This window comes from Mytilus galloprovincialis, chromosome 1 (assembly GCF_965363235.1).
Source record: "Mytilus galloprovincialis chromosome 1, xbMytGall1.hap1.1, whole genome shotgun sequence".
Classification (NCBI taxonomy): Eukaryota; Metazoa; Mollusca; class Bivalvia; order Mytilida; family Mytilidae; genus Mytilus; species Mytilus galloprovincialis.
The window spans coordinates 21629913-21645890 of NC_134838.1; the positions used below are offsets into that span (position 1 = coordinate 21629913).

The 15978-nt window shown below is 31.5% G+C and overlaps 1 protein-coding gene across 1 annotated transcript in view; it reads right to left on the reverse strand.

The window, feature by feature from the left end:
• Positions 1–15978, reverse strand: part of LOC143069181 (jouberin-like) — a 377039-nt gene that overhangs the window by 256252 nt on the left and 104809 nt on the right. The gene's annotated exons all lie outside the window — the stretch shown is intronic.

Here is a 15978-nt window from a genome sequence, read left to right on the forward strand (position 1 = left end):
ATTTTGGCATACAATATTTTTTTTGTCCTGGTAACTATGACAAATTTAATGCTACTGCTTTTGAATTTTCTTCCACGAAGACATCATCAGCCCAGTGGTCAACAATTCTGTGTTATGATAGCTGTATTTGGGTCAACATCCCTAATGCGCCTTAAAATGAGGAACTCAAAAGTTATGTGTAAACAAAAAATTTCTATGTAGTGATATTGGACATGTTTCTATCTATAATAAGTGAACGACTTTAACCATTTGTGTTGTTTTTGAAAGTAGAGGATTATAGGATAAATGTGTAAAATTTTCGGGGTTTGCTAATTTACGGGAAAATTAATCACACATTTTGCTTCGAAAATTTAACCACATATGTGAAAATGTCTCAGCTTCGAGACAAGCCATCATATATACCCAAGTTTACGATATGGACTGAGCTACAGGGAAAAAAAAGTTACCATTACCGCCAATAGCAAATCAATTAAGGGTATTGAACCATTTGGCAATACCGTTTTGATATATATGGTCATCAGTTCTCTTCACTTTTCTGGCCTTTTTAAATTTGGCTGATTCAAGCGTCACTGGTTAGTCTTTTGTAGACGAAACAAGCGTCTGACGATCAAAAATACTATCCTGGTATCTATGATTTGATTATTTAACATTTGAAACTTAAAGTCAAAAGTTTTATAAACTAAAAGCATAAATGACACATCCTGTTTCAATCCTTTTGGAATACTTGCGATTCCCTCAGTTTTTGTTTTCATAATAGAATATCTGTGATTTGAACATTGGTAAACTACTGAAGTCTACTAAATTACAAAGTTTCAAATAAAGGCAACAGTAATATACCGCTGTTCGAAATTCATAAATCGATTGAGAAAAACACAAATCCACATATGTGAAAATGTCTCAGGTTCGAGACAAGCCATCATATATACCCAAGTTTACGATATGGACTGAACTACAGGGAAAAATACCGTTATGACCTCACGGTCTTCGACGATGTTGAGGTCTCCTGTAATATCATGACCATAGGGAACATATCTAAAACTTGAATCAACCGTGAGGGAAACACATCAAATATAAGAGGAGAACTACGACACAACAGGAACACAACATTAAAATGTAACACACACAGAAACGAACTATAATATAACAATGACCATATTACTGACTTGGTACAGGACATGTTAATAAAAAAATGGTGGGTTGAACCTGGTTTTGTGGCATGCCAAACCTCCCGTTTTTATTGTAATGTTAGATATAACATTAGAATGACAACATTACATGACAGGACTACAATACAAATAAATTGGAAAACATATAGCACAGAGAAACACACGAATAATAACAAATGGTACCAGGTTTTCAATTTAATACGCCATACGCGTATGAGTGTCCGTTCGTGTCATTGGCGGTATGAACATACCGTATGAAATTTTCAACGCGTTGGTTTTTACTTTCAACGCGTTGATTTTTATTATCAACGCGTTGATTTTTACTTTCAACGCGTTGATTTTTAATATCAACGCGTTGGTTTTTACTTTCAACGCATTGGTTTCACTTTCAACGCGTTGGTTTTCACTTTCAACTCGTTGGTTCGTAATTCATACGGTATGAAAAACCAACGCGTTGATTTTCAATTCCATACCGTAAGTCTTTAACTTCTGTCTACCAATCAACATCTTTGTAACAAAGGACAATCTAATCAACCGTTCGGGCGGACTCCAGATTGTTGTTAAGTTTGTTGGGAAAATATATATTCTCCGTTGTTGAAGATACTTACTGACTTGCTACATGGTTACACGTAGGGGAGACCGGATTTTTAGATCGATTCAAGGAAATGGTGAATTATTGCAGTTGAATTATCACTTCAGACATAATGGACGATGATACACCAGAAAATGTTCGAGAAATGTACACACGTTTGATATCTGTTTAGGGTTAATAAAAACCACATGATACTTCTTGATAGTATGAGTTCTCGTCAGAGCTTACATTCAAACAGAACCCACTACAAAGAAAATTATTTAGTTGGAAAAATCCTTCAAAAGTTATAGTTCTGAAAATTTAACAATGTGTGTATTTTCATCATAGACTAAGGAGAAAACATTCGGCTGGTTTAAATGTGTATGTTTGATCGGAAAACAGAAAGTTAATTATAATATTATTATCAAAAGTATTTAATTTAATCTATTCATTAGAAATCAAAGAAATATTTACAAAATATATTTACAAAATATATTTACAAAATATATACAGTATCTATGTTTCTGTAGAAACTTAATATTAAATTGAAGCCAGAATATTTTCAGAGTTGCAATGAAGAAATAAGTATTTATATGACAAGGAACTCTGCTTAAGTACTTATAAATATTCATTTGTAAATGAAACATGCATACTAATTAAATCTAAATAAATCCTTGCATCATACAAAAAAAAATGTTGATAAGCAATATCAATAATAATTATATATCTACGTTAATTATAATTTCCTTTCGTTTTAGTAAGGTTTTATAAATAATTGCTATTTTTGTTTTGTATTGTAATATAACCATAAAACGGATGGTAAGATAAATTAATTAAATTTTAAAATTTGAAACGGTCGTGTATAAAAATACTTGTGTGTTTTCAATTCACAGAGATTTTTAGGTTCATTCTCATTTATCCAACTTTTTAAAATTGTAGGTAGTACCAAGGATTTGTATAGTAAGTAAGAACTATACAAATCCTTGGAAGTACAGGTAAAAAAAAATTGGATAGATGAGATCAAAGGTAATCAAGAACAAAGGCTTTTTAAATTAGAGTTTGGGTTGAATGACAGGTGAAAAATAAGACTGAAAATTATACCCAGATTAAATTTTCTGTAGTATTTATTTAGCATAGCATGTTAAAATGAGCCACTGACATTTAGTTATTGTAATGTAAATTATTAGAAAGTATTTTTAAGTTTTTAATCGTTGATTAAAATGTAGTTTGATAGAAAAATATCAGTTTCACTTTTATGAAGTTCTGAGCTTTGTTAAGCTTCGTCTCTGTGCAAAATTCCCTATAACGGAAAGATATTTTCTCTTCCAAAAACTGATTTAAATGTAACATTAAAGTTCTAAGTTTACCATCTGAATACTTTACCAATTCAGTGTTCCACAAGTCTGTAAAATATGATTTTTTTTCCATATTATATAGCTTTGAAGGTATTGATTTTGGTAATGGTAAATACATATGATTGATGTCGGGGATAATTTCAAGAATTGACTTCATAAAGCCATACCAAGTTTTTTTTTCAAAAGTGACGATTTTCTAATTTTTTTTTTAAATAGTTCACAGTGGTATATTACCATAGCTTTGTTTAAACTTTTAGTTTAGACTTTTTATACAGTTCATTCTGAGCATATGCAAATGACCCTGATGCAATAAAGTACAAACCAAGATATTCATAATTATTAACATTATCAATCAACATATTTTCATAAGTAAATTTTTTACAAATGTGTCTGCCTGCTTTGTTGAATATCAGAACCTTTGTTTTGGTGGGACTTACACCTAAACACCAAGTTTTGCAATAATATAAAAACATACAGGAACAAATTTACTGTCAAATTTTAGAAAGACACCTTATTATTACTAAACAAACAACACAATAATTAACAAAAATAAAAAGTTGGCTAAATGAGAATACTTTATTTTAAAAAGTTGGATAAATGGCAAGACACCGATTTTAAATGCTTGCTGCTCACAAAAAACGTAATAATAGTATATAAACTCATCATAGATACCCAGGACTAAATTTTGTATATACACCAGACGCGCGTTTCGTCTACAAAAGACTAATCAGTGACGCTCGAATCCAAAAAAGTTAAAAAGGCCAAATAAAGTACGAAATTGAAGAGCATTGAGGACCAAAATTCCTAAAAGTTTTGCCAAATCCAGCTAAGGTAATCTATGCCTGAGGTAAAAAAGCCTTAGTATTTCAAAAATTCTAAATTTTGTGAACAGTTTATTTATAAATATAACCATATCAATGATAATTCATGTCAGCACAAAAAAGTGCTGACTACTGGGCTGGTGATACCCTCGGGAAATAAATCTCCACCAGCAGTGGCATCGACCCAGAGGTTGTAAATAAACTCATCATAGATACGCAGGACTAAATTTTGTATATACGCCAGACGCGCGTTTCGTCTACAAAAGACTCATCCGTGACGCTCGAATCCAAAAAAGTTTAAAAGGCCAAATAAAGTACGAAGTTGAAGAGCATTGAGGACCAAAATCTTAAAAGTTTTGGCAAATAATAGTCCAAGTAATTATTTATAATAATCATAACAAAATGTAACTAAGTACTAAACCGAATAATGTCAGTCTTAATATTCCGCTGATCTCCGTATGATCTCCGATTGCTATTATATTGTAGTGTTTAAGTATAGAGTTATAAGTTTTAGGTTGACTGGACCCAAAGACCCAGGTGGGTAAATATACGGATTTTTTTTAATGAGGTCCAAAATTGGGGTAGGGTGACCATAAAATCCCCTTCTTTAACTCATAAAAGATTCCATAAGGCATAGCTTTTAACCACACTAGGTACAAATGATAGGCAATTGGTTAAGATGGCCTGGACCCACAGACCCAGGTGGGAAATGTTAAGGATTCGGTCCAAAGTTCTGGTACACAGCTTCTTTAGTATAGGTACTATTTCTATTTAGTATTGGAAATTGACTTTTGATATTCAGTACAATTTTGTAACTTAAGAATTATTATAGTATTTAGTACCTGTATTTAACATTTCTTGATTTGTACTTGAAATTTAAGTACTTCAGATCTCCCTTTCGATTTTTATTAATTTTAGATTTTATTTGTGTTTTTGCTGCTATACAAAATCAAAATTGCTGAATACATTTTATCGGAATTATTCGGAAATATTTTCAATTTTCTGCTTCTTCAAATAAATCTCCCCCAGAGATGGAGCACACTCAGCTAGCTGTGTCAAATTAACGTATAAGTTTACAAAATGATGAATGTATTCAAAAAGAAGTTATTCCAAAGTGAAAATGGTGGAAGGAAAACCCGAATGGAACGTTGCATATGCACAAAATTAAATTACAGGAACGTAAATATCTATATTCACGAAGCACTCAAAGCATGTTGGCCAGTGTGTAGATTTTATCTTAAAAGCACTGTCTAACTAGATAAAATCTATGAATGGTTGGTGCTGATTTAAATTAGTGTCTCCACAGTTTAACATAGAACCCTATTCATGTAGGAGGAAACAAAAAACCTCTATATGTCAGAAAACACTACCAAATCTATGAACGGTTGCATGACAATGATTTAAATAAGTGTCTCCTCCATGACAGTCTTGAACATGAAAAAAAAGACACTGCCATTTTAGTGTTTGATCCAGTTTTGCTGTCATTGTGCACCACATATAGAGTTCAACATAGAACCCTGTTGGAGAAAAACAGAGACCTCTTTATCGTCTCTGGGCTTCTAAAATGTTGTAAATTACAAATTTTTCAAGAAAAAAATATCTCACAAATAGGCTTTGAAAATTTTGGCCAAATGCATGCTTCCAAAATGTCGTATGTGAACTTGAACATTTTTGTAAATAGCAGTGAAATAAAAGCTTTGACATTTCTGGATTATCCAAGAACTTAAATTATTTTCACAGAAATAAAGAAATGTACAATTTTTTTTTTCTCAAAGCCATTCTACAACGATTTTCAAGTTTTCATACAACATTTTGGAAGCAAACTTTACAAACAACTGACATTGGCAATTTTTTAATATGTCTTATTTCACACATTTTGATTGGTCTAACTGCATGCTATTTTGTAATACCAAAGATTTCCTCCCGCCCAGACCATTGGTGTCAAAAAGTATTTTTAGCCAAAAAAGTCATATACGACATTTTAGAAGCCCAGCGACGTTATGTCATAAAAACTATCAAACCTCGAAACATACTATCCACACCAGGGATGGGGTAATCGTAATCTGTAATCGTAATCGATTGTAATTGATTACATTTTTTCAAGTAATCGACAGTAATCTGTAATCAAAGACATGTTCGATTACATGTAATCGTAATTTAATCGATTACAGCAAAAATTTGGATGTAATCATCGATTACTTTTCAATTACATTTCGATTACTTTAGTAAAATAGTTTGATGAAAAATAACCTATTTCAGAGGAAAATATGTATGTTATCACTTTGTAGTAAAGATAAAATATAATGCATCAACAATACTTAATTAAGTAATTGAAAGAGTTAAGCAACTGCCTTATTTCTATCTATTGTCTCTAGCTGCATTATGAGCAACCAGATCCCCTACCTAAATTTACTTTATATCTAGCTTTTGAAACAAATGAATGTATGTTCTTGTCAATAATTCAAGAGCTTTAATATTAAAATCAGAAAATACATTTGAAATAATAAAATAGATCTTTATCATTTGTTAATTAAGAAATGTGTCTGTCTTTCGTGAAGTTCTGTACTACATTTTTAAAAGTAGTAAGCTTATTTGTATTAAATTTCCTGAAAACATCATTTTCAATCAGAGTTGAAATTAAAGCTTAGAATACATAAACAGTTGATTTCTTAAATGTTATAATATACATGTATATAAATAAAATTAAAAAAGAACACAAAATCCTTTTAACAATGCTCCAATGGCAATGCATTGCAATTCTTTTTAGAAATAGACACATGTATCCATTTGACACTATAAATATATTTTGTATATAATTTGATTGGAGAAGTTAACAAATCTTAACAACATTTTTGCCTTTACTAATGAGCTGATCAAAGTCTTCTAATCAGTAAGAAACATACTTTCATTGACTTTGTTTTTATTTCAATTATCTTATGTCTAATTAAGAAGGAAATTTACAATATTTATCCCCAGGTTATAAATTGTACTCCAGTAGCAGTTAAATAATCTGTAATTAGGGTGGTTATCCAAACAAATAGTTTAAATCATGCATGTCATTATAAAAATAAATTTTGATCTTAAAAATCAGATGAACTAATTAATTATTGTACTTTTTATGCCCCACCTACGATAGTAGAGGGGCATTATGTTTTCTGGTCTGTGCGTCCGTCCGTCCGTCCGTTCGTTCGTCCGTCCGTCCGTCCGTCCGTCTGTCCCGCTTCAGGTTAAAGTTTTTGGTCAAGGTAGTTTTTGATGAAGTTTAAGTCCAATCGACTTCAAACTTAGTACACATGTCCCCTATGATATGATCTTTCTAATTTTAATGCCAAATTAGAGTTTTTACCCCAATTTCACGGTCACTGAACATGGAAAATGATAGTGCGAGTGGGGCATTCGTGTACTGAGGACACATTCTTGTTTTATATTTCCTTAAACATTATAAATTAACTATGCTAAAATATTTTTTTTAAAGAGTAAAAACAAAAAAGCTCAAGTAAGTCAGTAAGAAAGCAAAATTTTTGAAAAACAATTAGTTATGAATAAGTGATTGTTGCAATGCGATGACATCTTTCATTAATGTTGAAAGTCAAAATTTCAAAATTTTTTAAATATTTCTAATCTTCATTAAGAGATTTGATCTAAAAAACAGCTATTTACTTATAATTTAGAAACAATGATTTAAATGATGAATTTGGTAAAGTTCTTAATTTCCACTATACAAATGTTGAGCAATATAATTGTGTGTTACTCATGTTATTTTTTTGTTGAAATGTTGAAGCATGTAATTGACAGTAATCGAAAAGTAATGTAATTACTTTGGATAAAATAATCGATTGTAATCGATTACATAATAAAATTTGAGTAATCGATTATTAATCGATTGCACAAAAATCCTTCATGTAATCGATTATTAATCGATTACATTTGTTTGTAATCGTGCCCATCCCTGATCCACACTGATTTGTGTCCACACTTGTTTTTTTTTTTTAAAAAAGAGGTTTGTCATCTTAAACTTGTAAGAACACAAAGCACACAACTTCAAAAACCTTGGAGAGCAGGTGTAAGGATCTTAATTATGATCAATACCAAGCCATTGTTGAAATAACCATGAACATATCTCAAATTTCAATAAAAGCAGCTATTTTACAGGTTCACGTATTGCATTTCTTAAAAACAAATAATGATTAATTAATTAAATTCTTCACATTTGAATTTGAACATTAGCGCAAAAACTAACTCTTATCTAAAAAAAAAACGCACTTTAAAATGGAACATCCAGTAGTGGTGACATAACATGTTGTCTTTCGGGAGAGAGGAGTGAAAAAAATATTCCTTTAACAATGATTCCTTCAACAAGAATATTTCACCCCACATTGATAAGTATATAGTTTCTTTAAGTAAAACAATCAATGTCAGTTTCTAATTCTTATACACCAAAAATAATCTAAAACAATGCATCTTAATTAAACAATTATCTAATATTTAATGCCACACAAGCATTTGGGTTTTCGATCGCATTTCGTTTTCTTAAGAAAACAACTTGTAAACATTTGCAGACGGGCTGCGGACAATTCAGCCATATTTATACTTTACCCAGATCTTAAGAAAAGTCAAGAGGCTCTCCGAATAGTGAAATGACGACTAGATATATTTTAGAAAATACTTTGTAACAAACATTTTCTATTGGTTGACAAAAGTACAAAACTTACGGTATGGAATGAAAAACTTACGGTATGGAATTGAAAACCAACGCGTTGGTCTTTTATACCGTATGAATTACGAATCAACGAGTTGAAAGTGAAGACCAACGCGTTGAAATTGAAAACCAACGCGTTAAAAGTAAAAAACAACGCGTTGGAAGTAAAAATCAACGCGTTGAAAGTAAAAACCAACGTGTTGATAATAAAAACCAACGCGTTGAAAGTAAAAACCAACGCGTTGATAATAAAAAACAATGCGTTGAAAGTTTCATACGGTATATTCATTTCGCCAATGACACGAACGGCCACTCATAGACGCGCGTTTCGTCCACGCAAGACAAACCAGTGACGCCCTGATGAAAAAAGTTCGAACGCCAAAACAAGTATAAAGTTAAAGAGCACTGAAGACCAAACGGCTAGGCTAAGAACATCCAATAATTCATACTTTTGAAAATAGTACATTTTTATAAAATCACTATATAATAGATATACATGATGAAACCGGTGACTAACTACAGAATAAAAACGGATATAAAACAACCTAAACCAGCACATAAAAATTGACAGCCGAGTTAGCCAAAACAATAAACGCACAAAGTGACGTTATATTTGGATTTAAAAATTTTTCCAAAAATAGGATAGGATTCAAGATGAAGTTTGTAATACCGATATAACATTTTTTAATAACAATGAAAATTACAATACTAATTAATATAAATTTGTGGTAGTAACTAGATAATTAATTGTATTATCTAGCTATGTCCGTGTTTCTTCTAAATCAAACTGAAAACCAAATATAATTATCGTTTAAATTTAGATGACCCAAACTAAAATCTAATAAATGAATTTAATGTTTGTATATTAACATTTCTTGGTAGTGTAGAAATTGTTTGTGTCATTATGCATTTATAATTATGACTTTCTAGCAGATAGCGTTTGCTACAACTAGTATTATAATATGAAGGGACTTTCTTAATACATTTTTGTATTAAGATATAGATATTTTTCAGTGTGACTTTTGATAGATTACATCTTAAATCTTCTGGAAGGCTGTTCTATTCACGAATTCGAATAACCAAAAGTAGGACGGATTTTTTTTTCAAAAAAGATCTACAGTTCTTATTTTGAACATTAAATACATTTTTAGTATTTAAGTTATAAACTTGGCAAAGTTGTTGAGGTACGAGACTACAAGGATAATCAGGAGCTTGATCATGATTTTTTTTGGAGAAATTTGATTACTGTTTGCTTGGATCTTCTTTCTCTAAGAGGGACCCAGCCAGTAGCATAATTATATTCAATTAGAACAAAATTTAGTGACTCCTGTGACAATATGGGACGCTTCCATTCGGATGCTTTCTAGTTTTCCCCACACAATATCCGCATATTCGAGAATAGGCCTGATGAAACTGATATAAATATCTTGCAGATTATTAAGAAAAGTTTGCATAAGAATTCGAAGATAAAATCAGACACGTGTGAATTCTGCGAAACAATAACCATTAAACAAAACCATTGACTTGAATGTAAATTGTAAAAGGTGTTAAAGAATGATGTTCAACTGCCTCAATATTTGCTTTTACATTGCTGATAATCAAACTGTATCATCATAAATGACCATGCTATAAAATATGTAAATAGTCAAATAGTCTCATGGGTATATATAAATGTTGATCAATCAAATTTTAAAGTACCAATCATTGATAAAAGTTAAATTAAAGGTATGCCTTAAATAATCAATAATGATTATAACGGACAATATCAAAACAAATTGCATTTACAATCATGGTTTGTTTTAGAACGACTCCTTTTTTTCAATTTTAAGATTGAAAGAAGATAAATAAAACAAATCGGACTGAAGATACCAAGGGGGAAATTAAAATCCATAAAACAAATTGGACAATGACATGCCCGAAAGAAATACGATGAAAAGGCAAACTTTAGTCAAACCAAAAACCGTGGATGATTCTGAGTACTTGGTACGCAGACGTTCAAATCTCATAATGAGACAACTCTCTGTGATAAGTCACATGTCATAGTCCCAGTAGGGAAAGTGAACGTATGTATGTCATCTGTCACACAAACTATGATGGCACACATCAATATCAAAAGCTGATTACTAAATGTAACGAGATAGATTCAAATTTTATTTATAGATTACCGTAGCTTTATTTTGCAAAACTTTTAGGAATGTTTGGTCCTCAATGGTCCTCAACTTCGCACTTCTTTTGGTTGTTTATTTTTTTTTCTTGCCACCGATGAGTCTTTTGTAGATAAAACACGAGTTTGGCTCAAATATAAAATTTCAATCCTAGTATCTATGATGTATTTATTCTTAATAACATCAGATGAACTCCCTTTTAATAATAATAAAAAAAAAGTTTATCTAAAAATAATTTTGACTTTGTTCTGATTTACATCTAGTAAACAAATATATATTGTAACTGTTTAGAATATACCTTTTGGACCCTTCGTATAGCTCTTTCAGTAGAATCTGAATCAATTTTTAGGTTAATAATTATATCCTTATTGTAATTGTTAAGTGGTATTATTTGTTTATAATCAGGTGAATGGACAATATCTCAAACTTTTGTTTCCATTATGAAACTATGAATGTCCTCATTCGCTGTCACGATTTTTCTTTATTGAATCTATAAGATTGTCTGAATTTTGTGATATACTAGATGATCTGCATGTGTTGTTAAACAAAAATGCGCTATTTCCTCCTTTTGTCTCAAATGAATTATTTCACCTTGGAAATGGGAACAACTTATCAACTGAAGGGCACTTTCACTAATGAATGAGAAATATGAATGATAAAATTGAGAATGGAAATGGGGAATGTGCCAAAGAGACAACAACCCGACCATAGAAAAAAACAAAAGCAGAAGGTCACCAACAGGTCTTCAATGTAGCGAGAAATTCCCGCACCCGGAGGCGTCCTTCAGCTGGCCTCTAAACAAATATGTACTAGTTCAGTGATAATGAACGCCACACTAATTTCCAAATTGTACACAAGAAACTAAAATTAAAATAATACAAGACTAACAAAGGCCAGAGGCTCCTGACTTGGGACAGGCGCAAAAATGCGGCGGGATAAAACATGTTTGTGAGATCTCAACCCTCCCCCTATACCTCTAGCCAATGCAGAAAAGTAAACGCATAACAATACGCACATTAAAATTCAGTCCAAGAGATGTCCGAGTCTGATGTCAAGATGTAACCAAAGAAAATAAACAAAATGACAATAATACATAAATAACAACAGAATACTAGCAGTTAACTGACATGCCAGCTCCAGACTTCAATTAAACTGACTGAAAGATTATGATTTCATCATATGAACATCAGGCACACTCCTTCCCGTTAGGAGTTTAGTATCATACCATCATAACATATATGAGAAGAACATAGCCCGTGTCATGCCAACAACTGGTTTTTGAATAAATGTGTTTAGTTCCGATGCAAAGACCCTACAAGTGAATCAATATTAACGCCAAAATATGCAATCTTTTATGATCTGACAACAGTATCGTAACTATATCCCTTCTTAATAAGTCTATTCAAAGGTTTTGTTAGTTTTTGAGGTGAATACTGACACCTTTGTCCTTTATAAAGAATATTTCCATAAAAAAATTGGATGTGAAATACCTGAACGTATAAGAAGTCTGAATGTTGAGCTATATTTACGAATGATGTCCTTATACCGATGATAAAATTTAGTAAATGTTTTGACTAGTTTGTGATATCGAAAACCCTGGTGTAATAATTTTTCAGTAATACATAAATTTCTCTTGTTAAAATCTAAAACATTGTTACAAACACGAGCGAATCGTACAAGTTGAGATATATAAACACCGTAAGATGGTGACAAGGGAACGTCACAATCTAAAAATGGATAATTAACGATAGGAAATGAAAAATCCTCTCTTTTATCATAGATTTTAGTATTCAGCTTTCCGTTAGTGATATAGATATCAAGATCGAGGAAAGGACAGTGGTCATTGTTAGTATTAGCTTTATTTAAAGTAAGTTCAGCAGGATAAATTTCTTTAATATACATACTGAAGTCGTCATTATTGAGAGCCAAAATATCACCCAAATATCTAAAAGTATTATTAAATTTGTTTATCAGATGTTGTTTCGATGGGTCTTTGCTTATTTTTGTCATAAATTGTAACTCATAGCAATACAAAAACTGGTCCGCAATAAGTGGTGCACAGTTAGTCCCCATTGGAATTCCGATAATCTGACGATATACGGAATTCCCAAAGCGAACAAAAATGTTATCTAGTAAAAATTCAAGGGCATATATAGTATCAAAGCATGTCCAATTGACATAGTTTTTTTGTTTATTGCTACTAAAAAATGACCTAAAAGAGTTTGAACATATATATTCACATTCTGACTTTTTAAATGCCCATTTAATTAGGTGTGTGAATTTTTTCTTAATGAGAATGTGAGGCAATGTGGTATACAGGGTAGAAAAATCAAAACTTCGAACAGATTCAAAATCACCAATATAAGCATGCAATTTATCAAGTACTTCCAACGAGTTCTTGACACTCCAAAAGTAATTAACTCCACTATTTTCGAAAGCCTTATTTGAACAATTTATTATCAGATTTTTAATTGTACTAAGTGTGCTGGTAAGAAAAATAGACAATTTAGTAGTGGAACAATGGCTTGAAGACGAAATAAATCTATATTTGTAATGGGTTTTGTGTAGCTTCGGAAGCCAGTACATAGTTGGGACTTTCATTGTATTTGGCTCTGCTTGTAAAGCGGTAAATATGACCATATTTATATTCTGAAGGTGTACTCTGTAAAATGAATATTATGAGAATCGAGAACTTGAAAAAAATTGTTGGTGCAAATGAGAAATAACCTTATAAAGAAATACTGCATTTTAAATCATTTATGCAGAAGCAATTAGCCCAAAGGCATTATGAATTTTAAAGGATTAAGGGATGGCTTGTAAATAATATTGACGCCTCGAACTCACACGATGAAAGATTGACCGTATAGATCAGACAAGCATTAGCCTTTCAAAAAGGGCTAGTCGACTCTTATCTGATGAAAAAGGAAAGTGCTCTCGCTTTGTAGATTTATTCATTTACTAGAATAGCCACGTGCATCAATCAACAAATTTTACCACACACGTGAGGTCACACGTTATGAAGTAGTATATATCGTTTAACGTTGTTGTTTACGAAACACCAGAAGATTCGACTATTTATAGATAAAAGTTACCTGTGTATCAATATCATGAATATGCATAATTAATGACCAGGCAAAATCTAATTGCTAAAATAGAGAGGACAAATCCGATACTCTACGGGATTGAAGGACATTTACTAGGTTTGGATTTTCCTAACCAATCAATAAACTTTGATTATTCACGTCTCGTAATATCTTCCAATCAGGTAGCGAGAAAAATTGACTGAAAAGCACTGACTGTCCATCGTTCAATTCTTAATATCGACTCTAATAAGCGCATTCAATCTATAATTAACATTGACGTTGAACAGATGGATTGTAGAATATTTTACTAATCTGTTACATTTTATGGTCATATTTATTCATTAGCTACGTAAGATTTTCTACCAGAGGAATATATTGGCGCACCAAATTTGGCTCAGAATTAATCATGGTATCTGTAGACGAAACGCGCGTCTGGCGTATCAAATCATAATCCTGGTACGACAACTACTATCAAAGTAAGAGTTACACAGAAGATCCCAATTATACATTTAAAAAAACTAATAGTAACAATAAGATGTTATTTTACACTCTGACTAATAAAGAAGAAATTCCCTTTGGTCTTTTAGAAATTAGAAAAATGTACATAATTTGAAAATGTGATTACCATAGTTTTATAAAGACACCGAGATTTTATCGTTTTATCGTTCGTTGTGACCTCTCTAACATTCAGCAGTTTTACAGATATCCAAGGACAGCTTAAATGGCTAAAGTAAATCCAGAAAATCGCGTCGTACGCCTGAAATTTATAAAGTGTTGCTTTTTCAAAAACCTAGAAGTGACACATCACTGTCGTCATCTTTCATACTGACTACATCAGCATAAATGTTAAATTTACTTGGCAGCGTTCTTGCCTGATATAATTGGTGATAATGTCAAGGTCAAAAACAAAAATGCCATTATTCCATATATATCTTGTGCATGATCAAATCACATCAGCATACATGACCATGATTTACAATAGGTAAAAGTAAAAGGATCTCCCGGGTGTATCTATCTGTTGATCTATCAAGTTGTGAAGTACAAAGATAAAAGGTATGCAGTAAATGGGATATGTCGGATTTCCGAAAAAATTGTCTTTCTTAATAATGCATACAGAGTTTCTGTAAAATATAATGTAAAGATTTAAAGGAACTTCGCTATATGCATTGGCAAGACGTTAGGAAAGGGATAAGTAAAAGGAAGAATATTGTAGGAATGGTTTGTTTCTTGAAAGCTTCCGCACGTGTTCAGTTTTAGATTGAAAAAAGATGACAAACAAACAAAAAAAAAAGATACCAATGGCAAGGAAGCAAACAATGGCTGCAAAAAATTAGACCGTAAATGCTTTCGAGTTTTCCGAAAATATCCATCCCGTTGAGGTTCTCATAGCGAGTAAACTTTTGATAATAAGTCACATTCAGTAATGTCACAGTCGAGAAAATGAAGACGGGATTGTGGTGACGAGAAATAGAACAAATTCGTGGTCATCTGTGAAACTTCGTATTGTTAACTAAACAATGATGACGTACTTAAATTTCCGAAAACAGACGACTTCACATTAAACAGAAAATCTTGATTTAATGGCTTCTCTGTAAGAAGCAACCTTCCACAGAGAAAATGAAATAATATGATTTTGTTTTCGATTGAAAAAAAAGAGGTTATTATATATTTTTCATTTGCACCAACAAATAAATACAAGCTTAATAATTGTGTACGCCAGAATGCGCGTTTTGTCTACAATAGTCTCATTACACCCTGAACTTAACATAACACTCTTAATTGTAACATATTAGAAGTTTGTTTGTTTTGCAAATAAATATCCTGGAAACTGTCTAATGAAACATTATTAGAAATTGCAAGTGTTATTTAAAAAGTTAATAACTTAATGTAAAGAGACTGATCAAATCTTATTCAGATAATCATAAAAACCTCAGATAAGTCCCCAATGAAATCCCTTTTAAATCAAAATATTAGTTATATCTAATGTATTTGACTTGTTTCTAATTTAGATGTGGCAATCATATCTGTAACCGTTTAATCAATCAGAAGATTCGAAATCAATTTCTGGATTATTAATATTATCCTTGTAATTGTTTAGCGGTATTCTTGGTGATATTT